The following is a 12,858-nucleotide window of genomic DNA, read 5'->3' on the forward strand; positions in this document are numbered from 1 at the left end:
GAAATCATGCAGAATGGGCGTCCCAGAATTAGCGTCAGGTGTTAATATCTAACGCGTCCGAACTGTATAGCATAGGGGCAACAAGTTGGTGGTGGATTGATGTTCTCAGGTGCACTACATGGGGCCACCGCAATACTATCGTGGTTATTCATCTACATCTGCATGGATACTCTGCAAATCACATTCAAGTGCCTGGCAGAGGGTTCATCGAACCACCTTCACAATTCTCTGTTATTCTAATCCCGTACAGCGCGCGGAAAGAATGAACACTTACATCTTTTCGTACGAGCTCTGATTTCCTTATTTTATAGTGGTGATCGTTCTTCCCTATGTAGGCCGGTGTCAACAAAATATTTTGGCGTTTGGAGGAGAAAGTTTGGAATTTTGTGAGAAGATTCCGTCGCAACGAAAAACGCCGTTCTTTTAATGATGACAAGCCCAAATCCTGTATCATTTCTGTGACACTCTCTTCCATATTTCACGATAATACAAAACGTGCTGCCTTTCTTTGAACTTTTTCGATGTACTCCGTCAGTCCCGTCTGCTAAGGATCCCACACCGCGCAGCAGTATTATAAAAGAGGACGGACAAGCGCAGTGTAGTCAGTCTCCTTAGTAGGTCTGTTACATTTTCTAAGTTTTCTGCCAGTAAAACGCAGTCTTTGGTTAGCCTTCCCCACAACATTTTCTATGTGTTCCTTCCAATTTAAGTTGTTCGTTATAGTAATTCCCGGGTATTTAGTTGAATTTACGGATTTTAGATTAGACTGATTTACCGTGTAACCGAAGTTTAACGAGTTCCTTTTAGCACTCATGTGAACGACCTCACACTTTTCGTTATTTAGCGTCAGCTGGCACTTTTCGCACCATTCAGATATCTTTTCTAAATTGTTTTCCAGCTTCTTTTCATCTTCTGATGACTTTATTAGTCGATAAGCGACAGCGTCATCTGCAAACAACCTAAGACGGCTGCTCAGATTGTCTCCCAAATTGTTTGTATAGATAAGGAGCAGCAAAGAGCCTATAACACTACCTGGGGAACGCCTGAAATCACTTCTGTTTTAGTCGATGACTTTCCGTCAATTACTACGAACTGTGACCCCTCTGACAGGAAATCGCAAATCCAATCACATAACTGAGACGATATTCCATAAGCACGCAATTTCACCACGAGCCGCTTGTGTGGTACAGTGTCAAAAGCCTTCCGCAAATTCAGAAATACAGAATCGACCTGAAATCCCTTGCCCGCATTTCGTGGTCGTGCGGTAGCGTTCTCGCTTCCCACGCCCGGGTTCCCGGGTTCGATTCCCAGCGGGGTCAGGGATTTTCCCTGCCTCGTGATGGCTGAGTGTTGTGTGCTGTCCTTAGGTTAGTTAGGTTTAATTAGTTCTAAGTTTTAGGGGACTGATGACCATAGCTGTTAAGTCCCATAGTGCTCAGAGCCATTTTTTGAAATCCCTTGTCAATGCCACTCAACACTTCATGTGAATAAAGAGCTAGTTGTGTTTCACAGGAACGATGTTTTCTAAACCCATGTTGACTGTGTGTCAATAGACCGTTTCCTTTGAGGCAATTCATAGTGTTCGAACACATTATATGTTCCAAAATCCTGCTGCATGTTGACGTTAACGATATGGGCATGTGATTTAGTGGATTACTCGTACTACCTTTCTTGATTATTGGTCTGACCTGTGCAACTTTCCAGTCTTTGGGTACGGATCTTTCGTCGAGCGAACGGTTGTATATAATTGTTAAGTATGGAGTTAATGCATCAGAATACTCCGAAAGGAACCTGATTGGTATACAGACTGCACCAGAAGTCTTGCTTTTATTAAGTGATTTAAGTATCTTGATTACTCCGAAGATATATACTTCTATGTTACTATTGTTGGAAGCTGTTCTCGATTCGAATTGAAGATAGTTTCATTGCTCCTCGGTACAGGAACCAGATTATGCAACCAATAGAAGGACAGCATCGTGAACATTTTAGTGACAAGTTCATCTTGATGGATAATAACTCGCATGGTCATAGAGTTATTCTCGTGAACAGGTTCCTTCAGCACGCTAGGATCACCAGAACGAAGTGGTCTGCCTGTTCCGCGAACCTGAATCCAATCCAAAATATGTAAGGTCGATTGAAAAGAGCTTTCTTTAGACCTCGGCATAGACAACGTACTCTGCATGATCTACGCAGAATCTCCATTGAAGAGAAGCACAGTTTGGGCCACCGCTGGCGTGATAACTTCATTGGCATGACACAATGGATTTAAGAATGCATTGGAGCAAGGGACGCACCACCACGTACTGATGTTTCTCGGAGATGCTGTCGAAAACCACCCATGTGAAACAGACGATTTTGTCTCTACACAGTTATTTTATTTATGTATTTGTTTTTGTGATTTGGACACATTCCAAATGAATGCCTCAGAGTCCATTCTTTTTTCTTTGCCATGAGTTTCGAAATCAAGGTTCGATGCAAAACTTTTGTTGATACGTGTATGTAGTACCTTCAGACGTACCTCTGTTGGCAGCAGTACAGCACGGTGGTGCTGCAGTGACGCTGCACGTTTGCCGCCTGTCCACAGCGGTGCAGCACGAGCGCGCCCCACGGCTGGTGTCGCGCCCGCCCCCGCAGCCGCCGCCGCGCCTCGGGCTGGGACTGGGCCTGGGCCTCGGACTCGGCCTGCCGCCCCCGCAGCCGCCTCCGCAGCCGCCCCCGCAGCTCACGCTAGATCCTGGGCTGCTCTACCCTGCGCTCGCCTTGCCGACGCATCACGTCTTCACCCAACAACATGCTGGTATGTGTGTCTCCCAGAAGGAAAAACAAAACCTAGCAGCGCTTGTCTGTCGTATACTGGTTCATCTCAGGATGAAAATCAGCGGTCCTTGTACATCATTTCCAACCGCGAAGATAACAGATTACTTTTTAATGCTAAAAACGATTTTAGCCTCAAATATCCTGGGTTTGCACCGCATTCCGTGACATGTATGTTTTTACATTACGTTATACATTTTACATTGGTGGTCTACATCTACATCTACATACATACTCCGCAATCCACCATACGGTGCGTGGCGGAGGGTACCTCGTACCACAACTAGCATCTTCTCTCCCTGTTCCACTCCCAACCAGAACGAGGGAAAAATGACTGCCTATATGCCTCTGCACGAGCCCTAATCTCTCTTACCTTATCTTTGTGGTCTTTCCGCGAAATGTAAGTTGGCGGCAGTAAAATTGTACTGCAGTCAGCCTCAAATGCTGGTTCTCTAATTTTCCTCAGTAGCGATTCACGAAAAGAACGCCTCCTTTCCTCTAGAGACTCCCACCCGAGTTCCTGAAGCATTTCCGTAACACTCGCGTGATGATCAAACCAACCAGTAACAAATCTATCAGCGCGCCTCTGAATTGCTTCTATGTCCTCCCTCAATCCGACCTAATAGGGATCCCAAACGCTCGAGCAGTACTCAAGAATAGGTCGTATTAGTGTTTTATAAGCGGTCTCCTTTACAGATGAGCCACATCTTCCCAAAATTCTACCAATGAACCGAAGACGACTATCCGCCTTTCCCACAACTGCCATTACATGCTTGTCCCACTTCATATCGCTCTGCAATGTTACGCCCAAATATTTAATCGACGTGACTGTGTCAAGCGCTACACTACTAATGGAATATTCAAACATTACAGGATTCTTTTTCCTATTCATCTGCATTAATTTACATTTATCTATATTTAGAGTTAGCTGCCATTTTTTACACCAATTACAAATCCTGTCCAAGTCATCTTGTATCCTCCTACAGTCACTCAACGACGACACCTTCCGTACACCACAGCATCATCAGCAAACAGCCGCACATTCCTATCCACCCTATCCAAAAGATCATTTATGTAGATAGAAAACAACAGCGGACCTACCACACTTCCATGGGCCATTCCATATGATACCCTCACCTCTGATGAACACTCACCATCGAGGACAACGTACTGAGTTCTATTACTTAAGAAGTCTTAGAGCCACTCACATATTTGGGGACCAATCCCATATGCTCGTACCCTAGTTAGAAGTCTGCAGTGGGGAACCGAGTCAAACGCCTTCCGGAAGTCAAGGAATATGGCATCCTTCTGATATCCTTCATCCATGGTTCGCAAGATATCATGTGAAAAAAGGGCGAGTTGCGTTTCGCAGGAGCGATGCTTTCTAAAGCCGTGCTGATGAATGGACAGCAACTTCTCTGTCTCAAGGAAATTCGTTATATTCGAACTGAGAATATGTTCGAGAATCCTGCAACAAACCGATGTTAAGGTTATTGGTCTGTAATTTTGAGGACCCGTCCTTCTACCCTTCTTATATACAGGCGTCACCTGCGCTTTTTTCCGGTCGCTCGGGACTTTACGTTGGCAAGAGATTCGCGATAAATGCAAGCTAAGTAAGGAGCCAATGCAGTAGAGTACCCTCTGTAAAACCGAATTAGAATCCCATCAGGACCTGGCGATTTATTTATTTCAACCCAGTCAGCTGCTTCACAACCACGTACATGGTGTTTAGAAACAAGATGTCAGAATCCATAAACTTTTGTTGAAACTTTCTGGCCACACCTGATCTGGAGACTGAGATATTTTGACAAGTGCGCCACCGTCTTACCCAAGCACGACTGACGGCCTGCCTCGCAGCTTTACTTTCGTCAGTACCTTATCTCTTGTCAAGGAGTGTCGTCAGTTGTCCTTGGATGATACAGTAGGTGGAGCACTCGCCTGCTAAAGTGAAAGGCTTGGGACCCTGTTTCGCACGTAGTTTTAGCCTGCTATGAAAGCTCCAAGCATTACACACTCCGCTACAGCGTGACAAATTAACTCTGGATACATTTTTGTTGCTTCTTAGAACTCTTAATACTCAGACGGAAAAAATCACAAGAACAAAAAATATTAATGTAGAGAAAGGAAATTTCGAGCTTACATTTGTCTAGGTAACATATTTAATAGATTAGCATTGCAAGATAACAGGTTACTGTAAGCGCTAGATAAGCTGTTGCAGATGAGAAATGCTGGTATGTTAATAACCTGTGTAACCGCTAGAATGTTAAATGCAAGAATGCAAACGTACATGCATCGTGTCGTACATGTAGCGGATGTCAGTTTGTGGGATGGAGTCCCATGTCTGTTGCACTTGGGTTAATGCTGGCTGTAGGCGACTTTCTGGCCACGTCTGATACGATGACGATTGGAGACAGATCTGGTGATCGAGCACACCGAGGCAATATGCCGACACTCCGTAGAGCATGTTGGCTTTCAACAGCGGTATATGTTCGAGCGTTATCCTGTTGGAAAACACCCCCTGGAACGCTGTTCATGAATGGCAGCACAATATGTTGAACCACCAGACTGACGTACAAATTTGCAGTCAGGGACCGTGGAATAACTGCGAGAGTGCTCCTGCTGTCACGCACCCCAGACCATAACTCCAGTGTGTTTAGTATGCAATCAGATTGGTTGCAGGCCCTAATGTGACCTCCTCCTAACCAACACAAGGCCATCACTGGCGTCGAGGTAGAACGAGCTACCATCAGAAACCATTACAGAGCTTCACCCTGCCCAATGAGCTCTAGCTTGACGCCACTGAAGTCGCATAATGCATTGGTTTGGGGTCAGTGGAGTGCTCGCTACAGGACATCTGGCTCGGAGCTGTCCTTGAAGTAACAGATTTGTAACAGTTCGTTGTCACGGTGCTGCTGCTGCAGATGCAGTACGATGCGCCACAATTAAACGGCGAACACGATGGTCTTCCCTTATGGTAGTGCCACGTGGGCTTCCGGAGTCCGGTCTTCTTGCGGCCGTACATTCCCGTGACAACAGCTGCCAGCAATCACGTACAGTGGGTACATTCCTGCCAAGTCTTTTTGCAGTAAAGCAGAAGGAGCATCTATCCTCTTGTAGCCCTATTAGACGACCTCGTTCAGACTCAGTGAGGTGTTGACAATGGCGTCTTTCTCGCTTGAAAGGTATTCTTAACTAACAGCAACTCACCACGTCCAATGGTCCGCCCTCGGTAGCTGAGTGGTCAGCGTGACAGACTGTCAACCCTACGGGCCCGGGTTCAATTCCCGGCTGGGTCGGAGAATTTCTCTGCTCAGGGATTGGGTGTTGTGTTGTCCTAATCATCATCATTTCATCCCCATCGACGCGCAGGTCGCCGAAGTGGCGTCAAATCGAAAGACCTGCACCAGGCGAACGGTCTACCCGACGGAAGGCCCTAGCCACACGACATTTCAAACAATCCACCAGAAAACAGAATTGATAAACACGACGATCCTGTCGAAAGCTTGGCACCTGGCGCAAATCTTAAGCATCCCGACAGAAATTGCGCGAGCACTAACGAGCGCAGTGTACTACCTGTTGTGGCGCCGAAATATATTCAAAGTGGCGCAAGCAACGTGCTCGCTGCCAACGAAAGAGGGGGGACTAGGTCTAGTTGATATAAAGACCTAATGTGCAGCCCTTCTACTGAAACGAACGCTCGCCATCCAGGACAAAAACCCTGACAGCGTCACAGCCAAGATAATTGGAAGATACAAGACCGCATCACAAGAAGCGCCGGTCGACACGAGACACATTCCCTGCAGAATGCGACACGTCAGGCTGCACTACGCCAACAAAAGTTACGTTCTGGACACCGTGGCGAACCCCAGCCACAGAACAGCCGAGAGAATATACTGGGCCCTCAGGGGGAAGCCGGCAAAAAAACAAAACTGAACGCAAGCTCCCGCAATACAATTGGAAAGAAATATGGGGAAACGTCTCGGAGAACGTGTTGCCTAAACATGCGAAGGAGACATGGTACAAAATAATTAACAGAACGGTACCAACCAACCACAGACTGGCGGAGATAAAACTCGTCGCAAGTGACAAGTGTGACGTATGTGCCATGACCGACACCCTCGAGCACCGATTCACCTGCGGAGATGCCACCAGCATATGAGAAGCGTGCCAGCAGATGGTGGCCCACATCAACAGAACGGCGCCGGGAAGCAATAACAGACCCAGACTGCAATCCATTTCCACGACCCAAGCGACTGGCGACTCTCTGGATCCTCGCCATGACGGCACACGCCATCGTAGCGCGGAGGCAGACCGACCAGCTGGCCTTCCTGATGGACCTCTGGGAGGAGAACAAGACAGCCCAGCAGCACAGGCGCTACCGCGAGAACTTCAGAAACTTCCTGCAGATTCCACTGCAGACAGCGATCGCCAGAGTCCTCCCCAGCCTGTGACCCTCAGCACCGCCACCAGCCACCTCACCACACTCACCACAAGAAGAACGTGTGCAGTGATAGTGAACAAGTGCAACAGAACAGATAAAGTGCTTCCTCCTCTCGCCTCAAATAGTGAAGTATAGTAGTATAAAGTGCTTCTTCTTAGTGAAATCAGTGACACAAAGTGCTCCTTAGTGGAAAGTGCCAACTACTCGTTATTATTATTAGATATATTTTTTTAAATGATTTCCTTTACTTTCTGCCTATGAAATTCTATTGATTACTCACACTATCCTTTCTGCTTCTCTTATGTAATATGACAAAAATTTTCTCTCTTCTTCAATTTAGGTATATTCTGTAGTATATGTAAAAAAAAAAAGTTTCTTCCACTTCTGCTCCACCTATCATGGTGACGTTTCCCTCATACTGTCCCACTTAACAGTGTAACTAGAGGAGGAGATCAAACCAGAATACACAATGTGACTGTGGCATCACAAGTGCATCACATACAGAAACATAAACTCAAAATCAATGCAACGATGCCAAATATAAACTGTTATGCCTGTCCTGCAATGTCTACCCCCCACAAAAAAAAGACGACAAATGGCCATGTAAAAGGGTTTAAGGAAGAAACAAGAAGAGAAAAACGAAAAAGGAAAATATAAAAACGAAAACATATAAAATGACAGTAATATTAACCATCACTAGGAATATAATAGATTAATAGAATAAAATGTCTATTTTTTTAATGTATCGTTGTTAATATATTTAAATAAATATATATGGTTAAAAAAAAAAAAAAAACTCAAAGGGACCTAACGCTCACGACCGTTACAGTGTGTGTTTAAAGCAAACCTGATTTGGATCCTCATAGTGCAGCTACTAGCGCTACTCTTATGCGACTGGCGTAAAAATAAATAGACACCACCTTGCAGTTGTAGAGACACGCCTGCCAATTTCGTTCATGTCGCATAACTCCTTGTTGTTGGGATTTTTCTCCGTCAGTAATATGCCACAAACGTCTCTACCTGACTTGTCAGTCAAGTAGCTCCTCAGTTTGCCTCACAAGGGCTTAGTGCAAAGTGCTAGCCCAGTCCGACAGCGGTTAACTTCAGTGATCTGGCGGAAACCGGTGTTACCACTGCGGCCAAGCCCTTGGTTCTCTAACTGATTAGGGAAATTTCCGGAAAAGATGGTCACAACGATCTGACGCGGATGCGTGTCCGAGGGATTTGCTTTTAATCATTTGACTCTCTTATTCTACACTTACAAGGGGAGGCCGCCAATTGTGAAATTCAGATTCGATTCATACTGCGCATAATAAAAGCTCATGGCCAGAGGTGTAATGTGGCAAAGCACCAAGATGCACTTCTCAGCCGTTGTCGAGAAAATCGACAGTTAAAAGAAACCGTTGCGGTGAAATACTCTCTACGATTAATAATTTTCTACAGCATCGTGGCGCATCGGTAAGCGCTCGGGTTCGTAATCCGAAGGTCGCCGGATCGAATCTCGCGTCATGCAATTTTTTTTTATTATTAGTTTTTGTAATTGAAATATATATATATATATATATATATATAAACTATTAATGAATTGTTTGTGCATGTTGGTGAAGGCGGATCGCTCTCCAATTGTACCGCCTCCATTTTTCCGTTTTTTTAACAGGGTGTACCAAAGCTCTCCCGTCCGCACTGATTTTCGTCGATGTTATAAGTTGCGCTAGGGACCGCATCTACCTTCTTTCGAAGTTAGCAGGCAACTACGCTGTTATGCGGCGGCTCGTTTCGGCCCATTCAACATCTGTCCTTCAAGTGTAACGAGCGAGTAACAGAGTTTATATTTCATACCTGCCAAAGCAAATTTGTGTTCGTGGGGTCTCTATTCTAATTCGAACGTTTGACTTACGCTATACGTATTCGTTTCGGAATACCGTTTCTACGTCTTCCGTTAACTATACGTGGTTAACATTATGAAGACAATTAATAACATTTGTGAAATACAACTTTGTTTGCGGAAAACATAATGATGTTCGAAGTCGCCAGTTTTTCCCATAATTGTTGCAACTGATTGCCGGGAATTATATATATATATATATATATATATATATATATATATATATATATATGTGTGTGTGTGTATTACAAAAAACAAATACTAAAAAAAAGGGTTGCATGGCGCGAGATTCGATCCGGCGACCTTCGGATTACGAACCCGAGCGCTCACCGCTGGGCCACGACGCTGTATAGAATTATTAATCGTAGAGAGTATTTCACCGCAACGGTTTCTTTTAACTGTCGATTTTCTCGACAACGGCTGAGAAGTGCATCTTGGTGCTTTGCCACATTACACCTCTGGCCATGAGCTTTTATTATGCGCAGTATGAATCGAATCTGAATTTTACAATTGGCGACCTCCCCTTGTTAGATATTACAAATCTCCCTTAATTTCCATCGCATATTCAGGAAACCTTTGTGGTAAGTACTACGGAAATGTAATTCGATGATGACACGTGTAGCCCTTGTTTAAGTGTTTCTCGAATACTGATTTTACTCTGAATTGTTCCCTAAAGTAGGAAATTGAAAAGACCCAAAGAAGAGCGTCGCACTTAATCATGGATTCTTTTACTGGGAGAGAAATCGCGGAGATACTTATCAAACAAGTTACGATAGAGGCGTTATTGATCACGAACGGTGCTGCTAAAATTCCGAGCGCGTACCTTCCAACATGAGTCAAGCAACAAATTAAATCCTCCGACGTAATCTAACTAAAGAACCAAGTTGCGAAAATCAGAGAAAATTGGAGCAGATATGGCTTGCCACCACTTCAGTTAAATCTTCCGTGCCTTCATCGATATACAGGGTGAAATTAACAAAGCCAACAAATTGCAAGGACGGATTCCTAACTGGAAATCGAGGAAAAAAAGTTCTGTGATTAAGTGTCAGAAAATTGGCGGTGTGCGTGTAACGACAACAAATAGTACCGGAGCATAGTACAAAGCTGCATCGCATCCATGTCACAACATACGTTCAAAGTGGCGTCCATGGGATTGCAGGGATGGCAGCGGTTGCTAAGCAGGTTACACATTGTCGTACTTTGCCTTAAATTATGTTGCCTGGAGCTTGTACAAACGTTCGTCTCAGTATTTTGTAGAACCGGACTTCCAAATCTAGTGTAGACACAGTCCGCCGCCTCACTGCACGTTCGTTTGTCTGAAAGGACCCAAGGTAACACAAACGCCCAAAAACGGCTTGAAATGTTGTGTAATGTGATTGTTGTCTGTGAGGATACTTGTTTTGCTACAGGTATGCTGCCTCTCGACTGTTTCCATCTACTTGGCCGTAGACAATACCACCTCGGTTTGTTCCCGACATGAATTCCGGACCATTCTGCTGTTATAGTACGCATCGTCAGTCTCACAGCCTGCTACTCGCAGGGAACATACGGGAAGTGGTCAGAGGAACCGCCATTCGTCAGCGCCATCTGCCGTGACAACGATGCATTTCCCGGGCGTATGTTCTTAGGACATTTTTCCCTTCATTTCCAGTGAGGAATCTCTCTCTGCAGTTTGTTGGTTTTATTTATGTTCATCCTGTATAAAGCTTTCCCTCGGCGTCTTGTCTCCGACTGTGGAAGAGGTCTTCGGAGATGAAGCGGCAACAGAAGCAACGGTTCTAGGGGTTCCAAATTTATTGAGCCACCGTTTGACACGTGACGCTGATTGCGTTATTATCTCTGTCTGGCGCTTTCGGTAATCGATCGTGATTCTGTTGTCGCGATCGGAATTCTGTTGTTTATTCAACCTGATACCTTCTTTACATTTAAAAGTATTATGGTGTTTGTGAATCTCTATGGCCTCTCTCTACACATGTTCGCGTGGATATAGCATTGCCTTTCGCGAAATGTTTGTCTCACTAAATTTTATTGCGTGTGTTCTGTCTCGGAAGACATGTTCTGCTACGGCCGATTTGGCATTATGTTCCAGGCGGCAGTTTCCTCTGGTCCAGCTAAGCGGGTTTAATTTCTCCTTTTATGGTGGCAGTGTACGCTTGGCCATTACTATAAAGAATTTTGTACAGTGAATGCTGTATATCTTGTCGGGCTGTACACGTTCTTTTATTTTCCCTTTGGTCTCAAGATCGTCTCAACCTCATACTTCGCCAAGACTTTCCCGATCCGATATGTAATCTTGTTAGTTAACAGGAGGAAAATTTTACCAGTTGGCGGCCGTAGTTCCTCGTTAGTCCTGGCGTTCTCTCCTCTTAGACGGAGTGCTCGTTGCATCCCCTTATGTCCTTAATGTAGCAACAATTTTCCTTGAAGGGCGACAGTCGCTCTTTCGTTGAACCGTTCTTGAATTGAATGGGAAAAGAAGTACCAGCATTACCCTCTGCCACACGCCGTGAGGGGCGTACGGAATATTGATTCTTGGGCGCTACAGTTCCTGAGGCGGGTGGTCTATAGAAGCGTCCGATCACCATATTGTACTCAGTTTTGACGCTTGCCTTCACCCAGAATAATTCGCTTTCGGACTGTGTAGCAACTTCTCTATACTTTCCTGGGTTCGTTACGGCAGCCAGATGAAATCTCGTGCGCAGGCCTGCCCGTGCACCTGCTGCCGCTGCTGCAACCGCCCACGCCGCTGGTGGGCGTGTCCCCCGGCTCCATCTCCGCCGCCCACGGCGTCCACCACGTGCCGCCCCCGGCGCCCGTCTGCCCCTCCACCACCGGCAGCACCTGCGGGGGCGGCGCCAGCAGCAACGAGGACGAGGTCACCAGCTCCGAGGAGGCTGGCCGCCACGACAAAGGTGAGCACAGCACGTTCCTGCCAACCACAAAACCGATGTAAATTACAAGTGAAGCTGTTTTATTAATCTCTATTAATTAATTTTCCATATTTTTGCACACTTTGAAATGTAAGGTGTTGTGGATTGGCAGGAGACCAACCCACTAAATTTAGAGGAAGCCGAAAGGCACGCGTTTAAGCTCACGCAGGCTGGCGTGAGGTCTGGAACAGGACAAGGAAATGAGAACTTAGAAAAACGGACGCAGATGGTGGAATACTTAACTTTAATCCATTAATGTTGAACGTAGCTCTTGTCTGTACATTCTTTGCAATATCAATAGCAACTGATAATGGCGCCTTGCTAGGTCGTAGCAGTTGACGTAGCTGAAGGCTATGCTAACTATCGTCTCGGCAAATGAGAGCGTAATTTGTCAGTGAACCATCGCTAGCAAAGTCGGCTGTACAACTAGGGCGAGTGCTAGGAAGTCTCTCTAGACCTGCCGTGTGACGGCGCTCGGTCTGCAATCACTGACAGTCGCGACACGCGGGTCCGACGTATACTAACGGACCGTGGCCGATTTAAAGGCTACCACCTAGAAAGTGTGGTGTCTGGCGGTGACACCACATAAGGTTTAATTTAACCTCATAAAACAGTTAGATACAACTATTCTCCAGTCTCCCGTCGAATAAAATTAATTCCTCCTACTTGCAAATAAACTACAGAAAATTCCAGTCGGCTCTCTACCTTTCACTGTGACCATTGCGTCTCTCCCTCTTTCCGCTCCTCCAGTCCGAACACCCAATCTCTTCCTTTTTGCTGACTCTGTC

The 12,858-nt window shown here is 45.6% G+C and overlaps 1 pseudogene; it reads left to right on the forward strand.

The window, feature by feature from the left end:
- Positions 1-12,858, forward strand: part of LOC124802822 — a 371,933-nt pseudogene that overhangs the window by 288,765 nt on the left and 70,310 nt on the right.

Source organism: Schistocerca piceifrons, chromosome 6, assembly GCF_021461385.2.
Source record: "Schistocerca piceifrons isolate TAMUIC-IGC-003096 chromosome 6, iqSchPice1.1, whole genome shotgun sequence".
Taxonomy (NCBI): Eukaryota; Metazoa; Arthropoda; class Insecta; order Orthoptera; family Acrididae; genus Schistocerca; species Schistocerca piceifrons.